Raw genomic sequence first — 8,982 nt, forward strand, 5'->3', positions numbered from 1 at the left:
TTCTTTTTGTTGGTACTGTGGATTAACAATTAAACAAGTCTGATATGAAACCATAACCGGGCAGGTTTATCTTCAGTTCAATTCAAGTCAAATCATTCATTGATTTTCTAAACTGCTCATTCCAGTGAAGGGTTTTGAAGAGCTGGCACTTAGGCCAACAGAAAAGGAAATCTGTAGACATCTTTGGGATAGAGAAGAGGAGAAGACTGGAGTGTAGATGGGCCAGCTAGGGGGACCAGTGCTACTGCAACCAACGGTGATGAACCGTGTCATGGAGCAAAATCATTGCAAAGATTTGTAAAGCTGTTTATAATTTGTTCATCCACTTTAATGAAAGGACAAGCGTGTGTGTGTGTGTGTGTGTGCATCCAGTTGCCGTGTCTCTGTTAGATATAATTTTGATATGGGAGTCATAAAATCAGTGCTAATGTTTGTTTGGGATAGATAGATAGATAGATAGATAGATAGATAGATAGATAGATAGATAGATAGATAGATAGATAGATAGATAGATAGATAGATAGATAGATAGATAGATAGATAGATAGATGTGAAAGGCACTATATAATAAATAGTAAGATTTGAGAGGCACTATATAATTGTAAGGATGATATATGTGAAGGGCTCTATATAATAAATAACTAGGAAAATGTGAGGGGTACTAAATATGAAATAAAGAGGTAAATATGAAAGGCACTAAATAGATAGATGGATGTATTTAATTCCGTGCCTTACTTTGATTCTCTTCTTTGTATCCTGATGTATGCTCTTTTGTATGATTTATATAGTTGTTCAAGGACCTCCTGGGCTTCAAGCTTGCAGGTTAACAGGTTTGTCCTACACTCAATGACAGCTATTTGTCACTCTGGCTTTCATATTCATTTTTTTTTGACAATTAAACAACATGAAAGTTAAAAATAAAGATATGGAATGAAGAACCTATAAAGAAGCCATACATCTGATCATTCATTGGGACAAGATGGGATTCACACACCCCTACTCACTAATGTCAGAGCATTTAGACACACTGATTAATCTGGAAGGAGAAAAATAAAATCGTATCCATATAAAGCATGCAGTCAAAAAGAGACTATACAAATGGCATCAATCGCATTTACCGTAGGTACCTTTCTGTCTAATAAAGAATTATTGGTTAATGAAGGGCCATGTGTGCATAACACAGCATAGATTTTACTTTCATGAGACTTTCAACATGAATCATACATTACAAATATTTGCAAGGCACTATATGTCCTAGATAAAGTTAAAGGTGTCATATAGATAGATAGATAGATAGATAGATAGATAGATAGATAGATAGATAGATAGATAGATAGATAGATAGATAGATAGATAGATAGAAAGGCACTATATAATAAATAGCAAGCTATGAAAGGCACTATATAATTGATAGAATAATATATGTGAAGGGCTCTATATAATAAATAACTAGGAAAATGTGAAAAGTAGTACATATAAAATAAAGAGGTAAATATGAAAGGCACTATATGCAGTGGAATAACTAAGTATTGATTGCTATTCATATGTAATCTCATCTGACATCTGTCACAGGGAAAATGTATTGAACACAGTAAGAAAAGCAGTACACCAAAGCAAGGAAAGGCAGGAGCTAGATGAAATCCGTAAGTAGTTAGAAAGAAATTCCACTTCCTGTCTGTGCACATTGATATCAGCTGGTTTCGTACATATTGATGGGCTATAAAAAGGTGTTTTGCTACCAGGGTGTCACACAAGAAACATTTTATGATGGGTGAAAGCAAAGAGTTCTCCCAAGACCATTACAACCAAATCATATCAATGGAACTGGTTACAGACATATTTCAAAATTTCTGAATCTTCCAGTAAGCACCATTAGGGCCATTATCCGCAAGTGGAAGGAAAATCACCCCACCCCACTGGCCACACATAGGAGCTCCTTCCAAGATTTCTGACCAGGGAATCAGGAGAATAGTCAGAAGAGTAGCCCAAGAGCCAAGGATCACTCTGAAAAAGCTCCAAAAAGACTTGGAGGCAGCAGGTACAATTAGAATATTAGAACAATCTGGACGAGAACAGGCCATTCAACCCAACAAAGCTTGCCAGTCCTATCCACTTAATTATTCTAAGAAACATCAAGTGGAGTTTTGAAAGTCCCTAAAGTCTTACAGTTTAATTGTTATAGAGAAAACAATATGCAGTATGCATGCTCAGCCCACAAGACTCCATTACTGAAGAAAAGGCATGTTGAAGCTCATTTTGAGAAGCCTGTGATATCCTGGGAGAATGTAATCTGGTCAGACGAGACCAAAGTTGAACTCTTTGGCTGTTATACTATACACCATATTTGAAGGAGAAATGGCACTCCACATCACCTGACAAACACCATACCAACAGTGAAGCTTGGAGGTGGAAGCATCATGGTGTGGGGCTGTTTCTCATCTCACGGTGTTGGCAGGCTTGGATGATGAGGATGAGATGTGGGTGGACCTTCCAGCAGGATGACAATCCAAAACATACAGCAAATAAAACTCTCAATTGGTTTCAGAGAAAGAAAATCAAGTTATTAGAATGACCCAGTCAGTCACCCGACTTACATAAATCCACTTGAACATTTGAGGAAGGAATTAAAGCTCAGCGCTCACAAGAGGGATCTTCAAGATTTAAAGACTTGAGGAGAATGGCTGACAAAATCACACCTGAGCACTGCAGGCGACTGGTTTCCTCATACAGGAGGCGTCTTGACAGCTGTCATTACAAACAAAGGCTTCTCCACTAAGTGTTAAATTAACATGTTCAATATTTATTCCCTGTGTCATTCCACTTTATTACATATACCTTTATTTATGGATTTTAATGTTTATTGAATTCTTTATATTTGTGGATTTCTTGAGTTAATACCAATGCCTGGTGAGAACTGCATGTGAATAGCCTCATTGGAAATATATTTAATGAAAAAAAATGTTGACGTGTTTAATACTTATTTCCCCCACTGCATTGGATAAATGTGAAGAGAACTATATTGTAAATAAATAGGAAGATGTGAAAGGCACTAACTAGAGAGATGGATGCATTTAATTCTGTGCCTTACTTTGATTCTCTCATTTGTATCCTGATGTATGCTCTTTTGTATGATTTATATAGTTGTTCAAGGACCTCCTGGGCTTCAAGCTTGCAGGTTAACAGGTTTGTCCTGCTGTCAATGACAGCTATTTGTCACTCTGGCTTTCATATTCATTTTTTTGACAATTAAACAACATGAAAGTAAAAATAAAGATATGGAATGAAGAACCTATAAAGAAGCCATACATCTGATCATTTAATGGGACAAGACGGGATTCACACACCCCCACTCACCAATGTCAGAGCATTTATACACACTGATTAATCTGATTAATCTGGATGGAGAAAAATAAAATGGTTTCCATACAAAGCATGCAGTCAAAAAGAGACTATACAAGTGGTATCAATCACATTTGGGTACCTTTCTGTCTAATAAAGAATTATTGGTTTATTAAAGGCCATCTGTACATAACACAGCATAGATTTTACTTCTATGTGACACTCAACATGAATCACAAAGTACACATTTTTGCAATGTCCGAGATAAAGTGAAAGGTGCCATATAGTATATAGATAGATAGATAGATAGATAGATAGATAGATAGATAGATAGATAGATAGATAGATAGATAGATAGATAGATAGATAGATAGATAGATAGATAGATAGATAGATAGATAGATAGATAGATAGATAGATAGATAGATAGATAGATAGATAGATAGATAGATAGATAGATAGATAAGGCATTATATATAACTAGCTGCGTGTAGCCTTCAGTACAGAAAACAACCCAAAGACTCCCTAGTAGTTTTACTATATTGGAGGGGTGTCAGCTAACTCTTAAGAATTCCCCAGTGCAGAGGACATGGACCCACCTGTGCTTGCTGTCCCCCTGGCTTTTGTAAGAAGACACTGGTGATACCATATCTTAGCTGTATCACTGGCATATGAGTCCTATTAATCTTTGTCTCTAGAAAATACCTCCAGATAGACAATGTTTTTAGCGAACACTTCAAGCCTTGCCCTCCATTGCTGAGGTGTTTCATTTGCATGTTGTTGAGCCGCAGTGTTTGCTTCGTTTCAACGTTGTGTCTCTTCATCTGTGTCATAAGCATGACGTTGTTGTTACGTGACCGTGTTTGCAGCACACGGGTCTCTCGTAGTGAAAAGTGAGGTGCGTGCAGGCGCTCAAATAATGTTAAAGTGCATCATGCACCACCTAGTGGCTGTGGGTGAGTGTGAGCAGAGGGAACTGCTCCATACACACACAGGTCTTTTGTTTATATGCAGTATGTCTAATTGACATAAAAGGCAGTAAAAGGCAGTGAATAGTATCTATCTATCTATCTATCTATCTATCTATCTATCTATCTATCTATCTATCTATCTATCTATCTATCTATCTATCTATCTATCTATCTATCTATCTATCTATCTATCTATCTATCTATCTATCTATCTATCTATCTATCTATCTATCTATCTATCTATCTATCTATCTATCTATCTATCTAAAGCAGATATGAACATCACAATATATAAACAATTAGTAGATTGCTATAAAAGGCACTTTATAATTAATTGACTTAAAGATTGGTCAATAAGGTGCTACATTAAATAGAAATGGAACACATTAAATTAGCAGATAAATACCAAAGGCCTTGTAAGATTTATTAATAGATGTATAGTTTCACAGATTTGCACATGAGGATCCTCCACTTGACTCTGTTGAAGCTTGCAGTACCACTCCTGGGTAAGACGGGGCACCCATGCAAACTGTATTATCTCTTTCTTCCTCTGCAGCGCCACTCAGCCACCCAATGAGGGCAACTGAATCCTGTCCAGAGACTTTGACCCTTTCTGTCCTGCACTATAGATATCAACGTCCCAAGAAGGAGTGGAGTCAGACTAAGAGCAGTGACATAGCATGTTGGTTGTCCCTGAACCTGATCTGCTCAACCAAGCAGTTAGAAAAGCCAAATACGCTAATAAGGCTAGTAGAGCAGCATGTACACCTTTTTTCTGTTTTTGTGTCTATAAACAATACTTTTAATTCTCTTTTTTGGAACTTAACATTTAACGGGGAGGCCTGGATGTTCCTCTAAGAATTTCTGAGGACTCCCCTGTTCTTTTGTATGTTCACAGTAGATACGGAGTGCCTTATCTATTGTGATCTTAATGTTAATGACACTAAAAAATTCATAGATAGATAGATAGATAGATAGATAGATAGATAGATAGATAGATAGATAGATAGATAGATAGATAGATAGATAGATAGATAGATAGATAGATAGATAGATAGATAGATAGATAGATAGATAGATAGATAGATAGATAGATAGATAGATAGATAGACAGACAGATAGCAGTGTTTGCTACAGATCTTTCTTCGTCATGATTTCTTTTCATTTTCTAGATTTATTTCACAATGCACTCTTTCATAATCTTCCAAAGCTCTGTGGTGAATCCCTGCTTCTGCAAACATCTCCCCAGAGGCCCAGTATGTTTCTGCACCAGTCGTTTATTTCCCCAGTTGGCAGTTTCACTTGTAGGATTACTTTTCTGCTTAATGTCTAGAAGTCTTAACACCCAATAGACTGGATTGTGCAAAATGAGTTGAGATCAGAAGAGCTGTTATCAAAGCCGGCTGCTAAAACAGAACTAATGAGCACATTTCAAGCTGCTTACAGTCAGCGCTTGTCACATTTATGAGTCAACTCCCTCGATTTCAGCCAATAATTACAGGAGTCTGAGTTCCTAGGAGCTCAAGACGGGGTTCCCTTTGGAATGTCAATCTTCATTTTATATGCCACCGTTTGTAGGAGTCACCATCACAAACCACAGTAGGGCCATGAAGAACAGTGTGACACATTTTGTTTCAGTCAGCTGTTTCGTCGTAAATGCAGTCATCATTGGTCTATTTTTGTGTTATCAATTAGCCAAACCTGCAAACACCTTATCATGGAGGACTGCCCCCAAATGTGTGCTTTACCTCCCTTGTTTAGATGATTTATTTGGGGTTTCACCCCCAGTGCAGCAGGTGGTTTCTGAACTACGACATTCCCCCTAACACTGCACAGGATGCACACAACCCCAAAATGTAAGGCTGCCCTACCAATCTGTCAATGTGTATCCTCACTCTTTCTTATTGCAATTACACAAAGAGCCCTACACTTCGATACTCTTCACACAACGCCCGTTAAGGTTGGGTGAAAATACATCAGGAATGAATGAATAAACAAATGAATGAACAAAGAAACAAATGAACAAATGAACAAACTAATGAACGAGTGAAAGAACAAATGAATGGATAAATAAACGAATGAATGGCAGACAGATGTCACACTTTCTTGTGTTAACCCTGCACTAATTCCCAACTTTAGCTCAGTGTTTCACCCTTGAACACAAGGGGACGCTGGTTTGGCAACACAGAATGAAACTAAAGAGGTCAGAGTATTGTATAAAGAAATGATTTGCTTATTATGAACAACCTCAAAAAAGAGATGGGCAAAGGAAGAAATACATGGCGCCAAATGATCAGAACAAACAGAGCCCCCTGGTGCCTTTTCCGCCTGTCCTCTGTACGTGTCTTCTTCTGGCCGCCTACTCCCTTTTACACCTCCCATCGCTCTCTAGTTCTCAGACTCTGGACTTTTGTCTTCCTCAAACCAGGTAAACATTTAAACTGAGTGTGTGGAGTCAGTGAGGTAACAGTGCCACCCCCTCAGCCTCAAAAAACATAAGAAGAACATAAGAAATGTGACAAACAAGAGGAGACCATTCAGTCCATTTGTTGCCCGGTTGTTAAGCTGATAGCTATGCTGTCCCGTTATCTCCTCCAGATTCTTCTTAAAGGTTCTCAAGGTTTCTGCTTCAACTCCATGTCCCTCAATGCTTTCTGTCACGAAGTGTTTCCTGATTTCAGTTTTAAATGCACTTCCCCTTAATTCCCACTGCTGTCCTCAAGTACGTGGCTCACCCTTAAGCTGACAGAATGTTCCTGGATCATCTTTATCGTTGCCTTTGAGGATTTTGAAGACCAGGACTAGGTCCCCATGCAGTCTCCTCTGCTTGAGACTGAACAGGTTTTAATTCTCTGAGTCTGTCACAGTAGGTCATGTCCTCAAGTCCCATGATGGTCTTGGTTGCTCTCCTCTGCACAGCTTCAAGTGCTGCTATGTCTTTCTTGCATTGCGGTGACCAGAACTGCACACAATACCCCAGATGAGGAATTCCTACAGTCTAAGCAAAATGTTCTTCAGTTTATATTCAACAGTTTTTACAATGTAACCCAACATTTTATTTGCCTTTTTACCACGTATTTGAGAGATAATTGTTTCTGCATGTTGCCTAGATGATGAAAATGTTGTGTCAACATAAAATCCTCAATCCTTTTCTGAGGTTGCCTCCTTTAGGAGAGTGTCTGCCATCTTGTAATTATAGTTGACATGTGTTTGCAACAATACAGTTCAGCACTGCTCAGAAGACCCAAGGTACATCGAGTACCATAGATAGGGGGTACGTTAAGATGAGGATGGTTTATGAAGCCTACTATCGCTAAATTGTAATTAGAAATGAGGTGATGTACGTGCCCAGCTTATGTGTAGTTACTCCCAAAGCACCTCACAAGCCAAGGAAAACTTGAAATTACCATTAGAGGGTACATAAAGTGCATCCAGAAAGTATTCACAGCACATCACTTTTTCCACATTTTGTTATGTTACAGCCTTATTCCAAAATGGATTAAATTCATTTTTTTCCTCAGAATTCTACACACAACACCCCATAATGACAACGTGAAAAAAGTTTACTTCAGATTTTTGCAACTTTATTAAAAATAAAAAAATTGAGAAAGCACATGTACATAAGTATTCACAGCCTTTGCCATGCAGCTCAAAATTGAGCTCAGGTGCATCCTGTTTCCCCTGATCATCCTTGAGATGTTTCTGCAGCTTCATTGGAGTCCACCTGTGATAAATTCAGATGATTGGACATGATTTGGAAAGGCACACACCTGTCTATATAAGGTCCCACAGTTGACAGTTCATGTCAGAGCACAAACCAAGCATGAAGTCAAAGGAATTGTCTGTAGACCTCCGAGACAGGATTGTCTCGAGGCACAAATCTGGGGAAGGTTACAGAAACATTTCTGCTGCTTTGAAGATCCCAATGAGCACAGTGGCCTCCATCATCCGTAAGTGGAAGAAGTTCGAAACCACCAAGACTCTTCCTAGAGCTGGCCGGCCATCTAAACTGAGCAATTGGGGGAGAAGGGCCTTAGTCAGGGAGGTGACCAAGAACCTGATGGTCATTCTGTCAGAGCGCCAGAGGTCCTCTGTCGAGAGAGGAGAACCTTCCAGAAGGACAACCATCTCTGCACCAATCCACCAATCAGGCCTGTATTGTAGAGTGGCCAGACGGAAGCCACTCCTTAGTAAAAGGCACATGGCAGCCCGCCTGGAGTTTGCCAAAAGGCACCTGAAGGACTCTCAGACCATGAGAAAGAAAATTCTCTGGTCCGATGAGTCAAAGATTGAACTCTTTGGTGTAAATGCCAGGTGTCACGTTTGGAGGAAACCAGGCACCATACCTACAGTAAAGCATGGTGGTGGCAGCATCATGCTGTGGGGATGTGTTTCAGCGGCAGGGACTGGGAGACTAGTCAGGATAAAGGGAAAGATGACTGCAGCAATGTACAGAGACATCCTGGATGAAAACCTGCTCCAGAGCGCTCTTGACCTCAGACTGGGGCGACGGTTCATCTTTCAGCAGGACAATGACCCTAAGCACACAGCCAAGATATCAAAGGAGTGGCTTCAGGACAACTCTGTGAATGTCCTTAAGTGGCCCAGCCAGAGCCCAGACTTGAATCCGATTGAACATCTCTGGAGAGATCTTAAAATGGCTGTGCACCGA

Source organism: Erpetoichthys calabaricus, chromosome 10, assembly GCF_900747795.2.
Source record: "Erpetoichthys calabaricus chromosome 10, fErpCal1.3, whole genome shotgun sequence".
In the NCBI taxonomy this organism is placed as follows: domain Eukaryota; kingdom Metazoa; phylum Chordata; class Cladistia; order Polypteriformes; family Polypteridae; genus Erpetoichthys; species Erpetoichthys calabaricus.